This window comes from Gymnoscopelus microlampas (assembly GCF_963454915.1).
Source record: "Gymnoscopelus microlampas genome assembly, chromosome: 19".
NCBI classification, from domain to species: domain Eukaryota; kingdom Metazoa; phylum Chordata; class Actinopteri; order Myctophiformes; family Myctophidae; genus Gymnoscopelus; species Gymnoscopelus microlampas.
The window spans coordinates 40,784,741-40,798,718 of NC_139956.1; positions in this window are offsets into that span (position 1 = coordinate 40,784,741).

The following is a 13,978-nucleotide window of genomic DNA, read 5'->3' on the forward strand; positions in this document are numbered from 1 at the left end:
AGTGGTCTACAGATGCACTAGAGTGGTCTACAGATGCAGTATAGGGGTCTACAGATGCACTAGAGTGATCTACAGATGCAGTAGAGTGGTCTACAGATGCAGTAGAGGGGTCTACAGATGCAGTAGAGTGGTCTACAGATGCACTAGAGTGATCTACAGATGCAGTAGAGGGGTCTACAGATGCACTAGAGTGGTCTACAGATGCAGTAGAGTGGTCTACAGATGCAGTAGAGAGGTCTACAGATGCACTAGAGTGGTCTACAGATGCACTAGAGTGGTCTACAGATGCAGTAGAGGGGTCTACAGATGCACTAGAGTGGTCTACAGATGCAGTAGAGTGGTCTACAGATGCACTAGAGTGGTCTACAGATGCACTAGAGTGGTCTACAGATGCAGTAGAGGGGTCTACAGATGCAGTATCGGTGTCCAGAGATGTCTACAGATCACGACAGTAGTCTACAGACATACTAGAGGGGTCTACAGACACACTAGAGGGGTCTACAGATCACGACAGGGGTCTACAGATGCACTACATGGTCTACAGATGCACTACAGTGGTCTATCGATACAGTACAGCAGTCTATAGATACAGTAGCTAGTCTATATATGCAGTACAGTGGTTTATAGATTCAGTACAGTGGGATATAGATGCAGCACAGTGGTCTAGATGCAATACAGTGGTCTCATATAGCAATAGATGCAGTACAGTGGTATATATACACAATACAGTGGTCTCTAGATACAGTAAAGTGGTCTCAGATAGCAATAGATACAGTGTGGTGGTCTAGATACAGTACAGTGGTCTCATACAGCTATAGATGCAGTCTCCTCTCCTAGAAGTGGTCTCCTTTTTACAATAGGCAGAAATTACATATTTGTACTGCATGCAAAACACTGCATGGTTCTTGCCCAGAACTGCATGACCATCTTGGATGGCATCTTTATTATGCCTTTCTGCTAAGTATATTTTCCTGGATGTTTGGGATGTTCTCAAGCATGCCTAAAGGTACCAGAATCAATTGAAAACCCTTTTGTATCAATGTTTAGGGAGGTTTAGTGGTACTCTTTCTTATATGCCTATTGACCGGTCTATTTCTCATAAAAAGTGCTTGTTTAAGATAAGGCTGAAAATGACCACCCCAGAATGAAATACTATGGGTAAATTATACATTTCCTGAATCCTTAGGGTCATGTCAGTATTCCAGTTGTTGTGTTTTGTGTCTCTGATGTTTCTTGATGCCACAGAACTAAAAGAAAATATATGGTTTAGGCGGAAATTGTTTGAAGCGCTCCAGTGACCACTGTACTTATCATACATAGTCACCAAAGGGCTCGAATGAAAGCTCAAAGTGTCCCCTTAAAAATGATACCAAACATAAAATATAAAACATTGTAATATGCCCTGAACGTGAGCCAATACCAAGATATGCACATGTGTCTAAAATGCCATTTTTCAATGGGGGGTGGTAACTTTAGCAGCTGATAACCCCAATTTAGCTGGGCCTCAGGAAGGTCTATCATACAAAAATAATATCTAGGGATGTATAGGAATAAAAAAATCCAAACTAGAATTTGCCATCCCAGGTGGTAGCGATATGTGAGATTTTGGGGTTTGGCCCAAGGACTACACCACCTACAATAAGTAAGAGTGTTCAGAAATCAACCAGGCGCAACTACTCATGCATGTGGTCGACTAATGCCCTCTGAAATAGGCTTTGAGTTGGGAGGAGTATCAAGTAGTTATTGCTCAGACCTGTGCCTTTGGTGCATTTTATTTACTATGGACAAACATTCCACTAACAGTCTAACCAGGTCAGTAATCACACATATTACCAACAAGGCCAGTTTAACTTAGTCTAAATTCAATCCTGCAAGTAGGCTCACATTCCACTAACTAGATCTTGACCAGGTCAGGTTATAAACTTCTATCATCTTCAACTCCAACAATGAAACTGAATGTCTCCCTCAAAGCTCACACACACAAAGGGAGATAGGACCCCCTGGAAGTCACTTTACTTTATCTTCCAATAGCACGCGTCGCCTACCCCTCACCCCCCATGTCATCTGAGCCTCTCTCTCTCTCCTCTGGAGATAAGGAAATCTAAGGTATTTATGACCTACAGCCTTCCAAACAAGCATTACTCCCCTTCATGCATGTATGTATCCACCTCTGCCTGTCTATGTCAGCATATGACTCTGGTAACATCCTAAATGAGCAGGAAATACATACATAATAAAAAGCCAGAGGTGTGGAATAACTCGATCATTCAATCTTTGGTGGGCCAATATGTAAATCATTACATATAATTGCCTATGCCTAATGCCTACCATGACCTTAACATCAGAGTTTCCCAATCTACTTATTGATAAAAACACAGTGTACTTCATGTGATTTGGGCAAACATGGATGGTGTGTGAAGTCTAAATTACAATTGACTTCAAAGTGGCATTTGTACTTTGACTTTCTGTTGCTGGGAATTATTATTAGGTAATTACAGTATTACCATTATACTGTCGACATGTATAATCCATTGGCCAGATGAGATGTCGGTGTCACTGAAGGTGGCCAAAGGTTCCTTATCATTTTTGAGAAGCTCTATGTGTCTAAGCTCTGGTGTCTAAACCTAAAACCTAGGGTTACACACCAAAAACACCTTTATAAGTTGAATAGTATTTGAGATAAGCTCCCAACAGCCATCTTAGACAACATCTAGAAAATGACACCTTTCTGTGATGTTTTTTGGATGTTCTCAAGCATGCGTGGAGGTAACAGAATCAATTGAAAAACCTTTTGTATCAATGTTTTGGGAGGTTAAGTGTTGTTATTTCAGATAGGCCTATGGCCCTGTCGATTTCTCATAAAAAGTGCTTGTTTAATATTAGGCTGAAAATCACCAGCATATGGGTAAATTATACAATTCCTGAATCCTTAGGGTCATGCCAGTATACCAGTTATTGTGGTTTGTGTCTGTGATGTTTCTTGATGCCACAGGACTAAGAGAAAATATGTGGTTTATGCGAAAATGGTGGGAAAATGTGTGCTAAACACTATAGTAAAACATATTGATATATGTCCTGTCCTGACCTGAACATGAGCCAATACCAAGATATGCTCCCATGTCTAAAATGCACATTTTAAATGGGGGAGGGTAACTTTAGAAGCTGATAACACTAATTTTGCTGTGACTCAGGAAGGGTTATCATAAAAATATATTATTTACAGACATAGAGCTTTTTAAAAATTAAAAGTAACCTTTGCCACCTTCAGTGAGACCGAGATCTCGTCTGGCCCATTGACTAGTATAGTAATAACGTTATATCAATGTTCTGTTTGTTTTCTTTGACTGATCTCCTTTCTCCCTCCCCCCCTTTTTTTACTATTGAAATTACATAACGATGGGAACTATGCACAGCTGATCGTTTGTGATTGTGAGCAGTATAAAAGCAAAAAAAAACAAATGTAATATTATTAAATCAAATGTCATGATTGGGATTTCAGCCAAAGTCAAGCCATTTTTATGTAGTGTTACAGGACACAGTATTTTAGATTATTGCAAACTATTATCCATGCTTATTCTACATTATACACCCAGTGTAATACATGTTACATTACCGTTATTTCAGCTGCCAATGGTAATTCTGCGTCTCCACTTGTTGAATCTTCAAAAAGCGAACGTCTTGAACGGGGCAATTCCTTTCCCATTCGTTTGCGCCTTGTTGGGTCTTCTTTGACCGTTTTGGTTGGTGTTTTTTCGGGTGATGCCATGTTTACAATGTTTTGCTAGAGACTGACTACACGATAGTTTGTCAACAGCATTTAACAACTACTTGCGCATGCGTGACTCGCTCTCTCGTAGCCTGCTATGAGAATATAATTTCCCCGTGGGATAAAAAAAGGTGAACAGACGCTAAATAGTCTCCGGAAAGTACACTCACATTTATATATTATTTTGTAGTTTAAATGTAAGATAAACTACGCCGCATCAAGGATTTTATTGGGTAGGCCGTAAAAATTACAATGCCCTTGATCGTGGACGGAGCTGTTTTGGGGTGAGACGTCTTTCCGGTTTGTCGCGATCCGGTCGGGTGATGACGCGTATGACGTAGTGCGGTGACGTAGGGCAACTTCCGCTCCCGACCGGATCATAGACACGAAAAGGAACGATGCCCAGGCTAGATCTGGTCAGAAATGATTGATATCCTGGAGGAGCTGTGGAAAAAAATGACCAGTACCAACTCTTCTTATACTAGAGAGTCTGGGGTGGAGCCATTAACGGCTTTGAATGATTGGCCAAGACAACAATAGAACCATCTCTCCACCAATCACAATCTAACATACTTTACCCCCCCCCCCCCCATACACGCTCCATACAACCTTTTACAAAGAGAGTGGTTTTATTGTCTTCCAAGTGGTATTCTGTGTATAATGTATATTTTAGTACATGTAATTGATGTGCAAAGCATGAATAACATCGGAGACAAATCTAAATCTAATCACAATCACAACCTAACATACTGTGCCCCCCCATACATGCTCCATACAACCTTTTACAAAAAGAGTGGTAACAAAAGCAAAAGCTAACTTTGTTAGTTTCAATATATGAACCTGACCTATCTCTGTCCAATGAATCCAGACAGAAAGAGACAGACTCTCCTTCATCTTGTTATTCAAGTAGAGATGATTGCTCCATGACATCTCCAAATTCCACAAGAACAACAGAACCAGGTAGAACCAGCTTTGTTGAAGAAACAACTGCTCACTATACTGACTTTGTACGTGTATAATGCAACATTGCAATATAAGTTCAATCTTTAAACCAACTTTGAGATGTTGTCTTTGTTTTAGTCCCAGGTGGTGGTGAGCTAATTAGTGTGGTTGCCCAACAGGGCAACCAGACTATTGTACTCTATACACTTTATTTCTTTATTTCTTTATTTCTTTATTTCTTTATTTCTTTATAGATAAACAATACTTTAGAGCGCATCTCCTCCCACAGTTTTTATCCCCTAATGTTGTGCCATATATCAAAATGACCGTCTAAATCGGGAATCGTGCGCGTGTATAGGGCTAAGGGATTGGTTAAATAGTTTAATTGATATTGATTTATTAGTGCATTAAATTTCCCCATCCACTTTAATGTAAAAGTGAAAAAATTCACATTCAAGTATTTTTTTCTCAGAAACCGTAAGAGCTAGAGCTACCAAATTCGGAGGGAAGGTTCATAATATTATCCGAAATTATTGAAAAAATAATTAAACCATTCGGCCTCATGGTGGCGCTATAACAGCCCACTTTACCTTTTGGCCTATAACTCTTGAACCGTAGGTCCTAAAATCAAAATTTCTTTTCACCTGGATTCCTTGGGTCACGACGCATCTCCCCATATAGGTCACGTCCATTTGCGTCAGGATAGATTTTTTGATATTGATTTATTAGTGCATTAAATTTCCCCATCCACTTTAATGGGAATTGCAAAAACTCCCATTCAAGTATTTTTTTCTCAGAAACCGTAAGAGCTACAGTTACCACATTTGGAAGGGAGGTTCATAATTTAGTCCAAAATTATTAGAAAAATAATTACACCAATCGGCCACATGGTGGCGCTATAACAGCCCACTTTACCTTTTGGCCTATAACTCTTGAACCGTAGGTCGTAAAATCAAAATTTCTTTTCACCTGGATTCCTTGGGTCCCGACGCATCTCCCCATATAGGCCACGCCCATTTGCGTCAGGATAGATTTTCCGCCATTTTGAATTTCCTTCAAAACACACTTTTTGCTCCTTTTCCTTCAAATTTTGTCCTAATCTCACACAAATCGGTACACATGATCTATGGACCCATGCGGTAAAGATATCCAAACGGCATTTTGATTGTCCTTACCGTTCGTCCGTAAATGGCTTCCAAAGTTAGCGGGAGGGGCCCGTTTGACCAAAAAGGCCATAAATCACGAACGAAACGTCCGGTCAATCCCAAATTTGAATCACATGTCGAGAGTGGTATACTAAACCAATCCCCAAAAGCATTTCTACTTTGATCCATAGGGGGCGCCACGAATGCTCAAAATGTAACCGTTTGATGCAAAAACCTTATTTTGGGGGGATCGATCCTCTCAAAATGAAACGCAAGCGATCTCAGGAGTGACGACACAATGTAATTGGCGCAGCCTCCGACAATATTCCTCCCGGCGTATTCCTCGAGTCCCGGCGGCCGCGACCCGCGACCGGCGTCGGCGCAACCACACTCTGCAATTTCCCCGGAATTGCGACGCGTCTAGTTGAGAATATGGTCTGTCTCTCATAGGAGGGCTTTGGACAATGCCACTGCTTTTGAAAAAGTAACTGTATTCCACACATATGATTTGTAAAGGTCCTGCTGTTATTTGTATGTAAAATCACAACTCTATTCACGTCCTTTAGTGTAAATGAGAGTCTCCTTCATTGTTATTCAAGTAGAGCCATTAAGATGATTGCTCCATGATTTCTCCAAATTCCACCAGAACAACAGAACCAGGTAGAAACAGCTTTGTTCACTTTAGTACCTAGAAGACAGTGGTATGTCTAAATAGTTATTAAGTGGTTGCTTAAGACTTAAGTAATACTAAAGCCACTTGCATTCTATAATGCATATTTGGATGAATACATTTTGAGGCAAAACTTAAATGGTCTCAATCTAATCTACAGCAAATAAACTGCAGGTCAAATTACAATGAAATAAAATGTAAGATTGAGAATGAAATGTATATTCTTGGCTGGATTACTGCAATGGACTTTACCTCTGGCCTGCCTGGCCTGGTCTGGAGTTTTTCAAATGCAATTTGAAACAATAGATGTAGTGAAAATGTCACGCACCCACTGACATTATTAAAAAAAAAACACAAACTAATAAAGTAGTAACCTCTAAAGCTCTCAGCTTTGAACAGGTATCAAAAACCTGAAAACAACTATTAACAATATAAAATACATACCATAAAATAAAAACTGAAACGATAGTCTCTACATCTTCTGTTTGTTGAACACCAGCTGTGTACAGGACAGTTGTTGTTTTGTACAGAACAGTCACCCGTCTGCATAGACCTGGTCAAACTTTGCATTTCAATGAATCTTAGGTGTTGATGGGCTGGTTCACCAAAAAAGATCAAAAGTGGTATCTCATAATACAGGTGTATAGTATGAGATATTGTCCTCCTCAAAGAGGAGGACAATAGCTCATCTAACTATCTCATCTCATCCTTAATCCTTGTTTTGTAACTATGATATTACTCAACGGTAAATAAATAGACTAACTTCTGAAACGTGTTGACTCCATCGATAGCACAAGTGAAGATACAATGTATTTGGTGCAAGGACATTACACTTCATGGACTTTGAAGTCTCAACAAGTAATGGGAGACCACTGCACAACCTATCTCTGACTTTGAAAAGTAAAATATAAATTGTCATTTATTTCTGTAAAGGTCACTAACCATTCTACTTGCCTGCCGTCATTTAAATGTAAAATAAAGCTGAAAGAAAAGCCCAATGTTGTGTGTAATCCTGTTCTAGTCATGGACATAATCCCCTAATCACTTTGGGAAGCACCGCTCTAAAGCAATGATTGCTATCGTAATATAGAGCGTACACTTTTTGCTTTAACCCATTTAGAACTGTTACACATATTCGTTGTTATACGTTTCAAGCTGGAACCGCCTCTGTGTCATATTATCAGTTTCTATATAAATGTTGTCGGGCAGCTGGTGTAGTAAAGGGACATCATCCCTTATTATTATTATGTTGGCTAAAATGTTATGTTGCCTAGTGGTACAAGGTTTGTTTTTGTCTTCCAAGTGGTCTTCTATGTGTGTAACTTAAATTTGAGACAAAACTAATCAAAATCTATATCCATATTTAAATAACAGTAAAATGCACAAAGCATGAACAACCTCTGAGACAAAACAGAAATAATCTAATATACACAAACATCTACATGTCAAATTACTGTGAAACGAAGAATACGATTGTTTCAAAACGTATTTTGAGATTTCTTTATATCTATCTGCAGCAACATGTTGGTAGGACATGTTCCACAAAGACAATAGGCCTACAGCAAAACAAAAGGACAATAATAATGAAGTAATGAACCATACACTAAAATAATATAGATATATACTACATATTCTAATAATGCGTCTGAAAACTCTTTACACAAAGAATTTCCTTTAAACAGTATGTTAAGTTAATTAGGAATTCATTGATTGCAATTTGTATTAGGCAAAATAATGTAAAACAACACAGTTACATTTATAATACTTTTGTCTAAAAGATCCGACAAAAAAAAGTCCTTGCGGACTTGTTTCCGTTGGGGTCATTGAATTAATTTCATAGACATATATAGTAGCAGCCAAACAGTTCAAAATCAACATAAAAATACGGAGAAAAAATACCACTATGTACAAAAAGTGTAATATCACTTATATGCCGATATCTCATTTGGCTGACCAGTTGAATCACTTTTAAACCCATTTTTCAGTGATTTTTGTTTTCGTAGTTAATGCTCTTTACCTTGGCAGGGCATCTCAATGTCTCATCTCATCCTTAATCCTTGTTTTGTAAGTATGATATTACTCAACGGTAAATAAATAGACTAACTTTTGAAACGTGTGGACTCCATCATGGACCTAATCCCCTAATCACTTTGGGAAGCACCGCTCTAAAGCAATGATTGCTATCGTAATATAGAGCGTACACTTTTTGCTTTAACCCATTTAGAACTGTTACACATTCGTTGTTATACGTTTCAAGCTGAAACCGCCTCTGTGTCATATTAGTAGTTGCTATATAATATGTTGTCGGGCACCTGGAACCAAATGGACCCTTACGGGCCCATTTGGTTCAATTTGTACACTCTCAGAGTTATGGGGGTCGTGGAAACCACTGTGCTGGACTAAATGGAACAGAGCCTTCATTAGTATCATTGGCAACACCTGGGAAGGAAGTGATAATATGGCTGCTGTGCATAGAGCCTATTATTATGTTGGCTAAAATGTTATGTTCTCTAGTGGTACCAGGTTTGTTATTGTCTTCCAAGTGGTCTTCTATGTGTGTAACTTAAATTTGAGACAAAACTAAATCTATAGCCATATTAACAGTAAAATGCACAAAGCATGAACAACATCTGAGACAAAACAGAAATAATCTAATCCACACAAACATCTACAGGTCAAATGACTGTGAAACAAAGAATAAGATTGATTCAAAACGTATTTTGAGATTTGTTTATTTCTATCTGCAGCAACATGTTGGTAGGGACATGTTCCACAAAGACAATACAGCATAACAAAAGGACAATAATACTAAATCCTGGTAAGCTCTAAGTAATGAACCATTACACAAAATCATATAGATAGATACTACATCTATATTCTAATAATGTGTCTGAAAACGCTTTACACAAATAAGTTCATTTAAACAGTATGTTAAGTTAACTAGGAATTAATTGATTGCAATTTGTATTAGGCAAAATAATGTAAAACAACACAGTTACATTTATAATACTTTTGTCTAAAAGGTCCGACCAAAAAGTCATTGCTGACTTGTTTCCGTTGGGGTCCTTGAATTAATTTCATAGACATATATAGTAGCAACCATACCTTGGTGGCTGTGCTGTAGAAGGAGAATGTGTTTTATGGGTGGGTGGTACCAGATTGTTGTTTAAGCTCCCTCTAGTTTCGTGACTGTGGGTGTCACTAACCTTTTCGAGGTATTTATACAGATATGCGGGTATAAGGGCATTTCGACCAAATCTGCATTTACAATTTTGAAGATCAGTCCCATTTTTAGTTGTTTAACCCTGTCTTCCATCCTGAGCCAGCCTAGGCTGGCAAAGTGAGTGGGAGAGAGGTGGGTCATGGGCCCCAGTCTGAGAAGTAGTCGAATCAGTTTGTTTAGGGAGGTTTGAAGCTTAGTCTTCAGTGACACTGAGGTGTTGGAGTACCAAGAGGAGCAAGCATAGTCAAAAAGGGGCTGAATCAGGGCCCCTGAGAGGGTCCTAATCAACACATATATTCTAACATCTAGAATCAACATGCTCTTATACATGTAATGTGTTTATGACAATTTAGCCATCAAACAATTGTTTAAAAAATACTATAATTGATCATCGTGTTATACTTGTAATGTGGATGTGCTGATGTTTCTCGTCGTCTATAATTAAGCTGTGGTCTTACTGTTGACACTAATCAGATGTATCTTTCATATGTGTGCGCTCATGACATTTTCTGTTTCCACAGGCATTTGAGAGAAGTGTTGTCCACAATGATCACACCCATAAGGTTTCTCTCCAGTGTTAATTCTCTTTTGGCTTTTAAGGCTCTTCATTTCAGAGAAGTGTTGTCCACACTGGTCACATCCATAGGGTTTCTCTCCAGTGTGAATTCTCTTGTGGCCTTTAAGGCTGGACATTTGAGAGAAGTGCTGTCCACACTGATCACATCCATAGGGTTTCTCTCCAGTGTGAATTCTCTTGTGGCCTTTAAGGCTGGACATTTGAGAGAAGTGCTGTCCACACTGATCACATCCATATGGTTTCTCTCCAGTGTGAATTCTCTTGTGGCCTTTAAGGATGGACATTTGAGAGAAGTGCAGTCCACACTGATCACAACCATAGGGTTTCTCTCCAGTGTGAATTCTCGTGTGGCTTTTAAGGTGCTGCATTTTGGAGAAGTGTTTTCCACACTGATCACACCCATAGGGTTTCTCACCAGTGTGAATACTCTGGTGACTTTTAAGGTGGGCCATTAGAGAGAAGTGTTGTCCACACTGATCACATCCATAGGGTTTCTCACCAGTGTGAATACTCTGGTGACTTTTAAGGTTAGTCATATGAGAGAAGTGTTGTCCACACTGATCACACCCATAGGGTTTCTCACCAGTGTGAATACTCTGGTGGCGTTTAAGGTTATGCATATGAGAGAAGTGTTTTCCACACTGATCACATCCATAGGCTTTATCTCCAGTGTGCATTCTCTGGTGGCTTTTAAGGTGGCCCATTTGAGAGAAGTGTTTTCCACACTGATCACAGCCATAAGGTTTCTCTCCCGTGTGAATTCTCTGGTGTATTTTAAGTCTGGAGATGTTAGGGAAGTGTTTTCCACACTGATCACAAAAGTGTAGTTTCTGCTTAGCCAATCTTGACTGATGATGCAACACTGGATTGGAAACAAGGACAAAGTAAGTATTGTTGAGAGGTACTTCACATACACAAAATTGCATGGCAAGTAGTTAATGTCCACAATTTATATGCACAACTTACAAATGTGTTGTGCATATAAATAAAATCCCCACATTATGTTGAGGAAGTAGCCAACTAACAATTACCTTAAAACTTTATTACAAATAATAATCATATTTCCAAATGTGGCTAAAACAACCGCTCTACCAGCTCACAACAACTTATCAACAACACATTGCAAACTTTTAGGTAATGCTATTTTCGATGTTTATTGCATGACTAAATATAAAGGTAATATAGCTGTTACTTAATACACTAAAGTCTTAGCATCATATAGTGAATATGTGGTTGAAGGAACTGTGAGACAAATAATAAATGATCTAAATCTAACTCACATCAATGCTACAGGTCAACATTAAGTTTGAGAATAAAATAAATATTGAGACTTGTTTTACTTGAAAGGAAAAGCAACACAAACATGACACATATGTCAGAACTCAGAACAATATGTCAGAACATGAGGAAATGAAAAAGGAGGGAGAGTCAGTAACATACCAAGGTCTTTGTTTCCCTCCTGTTCAGAAGAGTTGAGGTTGAGAGAGTTCATCTTCACCTGAAGTCTGGAGTCCACAGTCAGATCTGGTCAGAAATGATTGATATCCTGGAGGAGCTGTGGAAAAAAATGACCAGTACCAACTCTTCTTATACTAGAGAGTCTGGGGTGGAGCCATTAACGGCTTTGAATGATTGGCCAAGACAACAATAGAACCATCTCTCCACCAATCACAATCTAACATACTTTGCCCCCCCCCCCCATACATGTTCCATACAACCTTTTACAAAGAGAGTGGTTTTATTGTCTTCCAAGTGGTATTCTGTGTATAATGTATATTTTAGTACATTTAATTGATGTGCAAAGCATGAATAACATCGGAGACAAATCTAAATCTAATCACAATCACAACCTAACATACTGTGCCCCCCCATACATGCTCCATACAACCTTTTACAAAAATAGTGGTAACAAAAGCATCCATCTATGACATACATTGCTTTGTTAGTTTCAATATATGAACTTATCTCTGTCCAATGAATCCAGACAGAAAGAGACAGACTCTCCTTCATCTTGTTATTCAAGTAGAGATGATTGCTCCATGACATCTCCAAATTCCACAAGAACAACAGAACCAGGTAGAACCAGCTTTGTTGAAGAAACAACTGCTCACTATACTGACTTTGTACGTGTATAATGCAACATTGCAATATAAGTTCAATCTTTAAACCAACTTTGAGATGTTGTCTTTGTTTTAGTCCCAGGTGGTGGTGAGCTAATTGAGAATATGGTCTGTCTCTCATAGGAGGGCTTTGGACAATTCCACTGCTTTTGAAAAAGTAACTGTATTCCACACATATGATTTGTAAAGGTCCTGCTGTTATTTGTATGTAAAATCACAACTCTATTCACGTCCTTTAGTGTAAATGAGAGTCTCCTTCATTGTTATTCAAGTAGAGCCATTAAGATGATTGCTCCATGATTTCTCCAAATTCCACCAGAACAACAGAACCAGGTAGAACCAGCTTTGTTCACTTTAGTACCTAGAAGACAGTGGTATGTCTAAATAGTTATTAAGTGGTTGCTTAAGACTTAAGTAATACTAAAGCCACTTGCATTCTATAATGCATATTTGGTTGAATAAATTGTGAGGCAAAACTTAAATGGTCTCAAACTAATCTACAGCTAATAAACTGCAGGTCAAATTACAATGAAATAAAATGTAAGATTGAGAATGAAATGTATATTCTTGGCTGGATTACTGCAATGGACTTTACCTCTGGCCTGCCTGGCCTGGTCTGGAGTTTTTCAAATGCAATTTGAAACAATGGATGTAGTGAAAATGTCACGCACCCACTGACATTATTAAAAAAAAAAAAAAAACTAATAAAGTAGTAACCTCTAAAGCTCTCAGCTTTGAACAGGTATCAAAAACCTGAAAACAAATATTAACAATATAAAATAAATACCATAAAATAAAATAAAAACTGAAACGATAGTCTCTACATCTTCTGTGAACACCAGCTGTGTACAGGACAGTTGTTGTTTTGTACAGAACAGTCACCCGTCTGCATAGACCTGGTCAAACTTTGCATTTCAATGAATCTTAGGTGTTGATGGGCTGGTTCACCAAAAAAGATCAAAAGTGGTATCTCATAATACAGGTGTATAGTATGAGATATTGTCCTCCTCAAAGAGGAGGACAATAGCTCATCTAACTATCTCATCTCATCCTTAATCCTTGTTTTGTAACTATGATATTACTCAACGGTAAATAAATAGACTAACTTCTGAAACGTGTTGACTCCATCGATAGCACAAGTGAAGATACAATGTATTTGGTGCAAGGACATTTCACTTCATGGACTTTGAAGTCTCAACAAGTAATGGGAGACCACTGCACAACCTATCTCTGACTTTGAAAAGTAAAATATAAATTGTCATTTATTTCTGTAAAGGTCACTAACCATTCTACGTGCCTGCCGTCATTTAAATGTAAAATAAAGCTGAAAGAAAAGCCCAATGTTGTGTGTAATCCTGTTCTACTCATGGACATAATCCCCTAATCACTTTGGGAAGCACCACTCTAAAGCAATGATTGCTATCGTAATATAGAGCGTACACTTTTTGCTTTAACCCATTTAGAACTGTTACACATATTCGTTGTTATACGTTTCAAGCTGGAACCGCCTCTGTGTCATATTATCAGTTTCTATA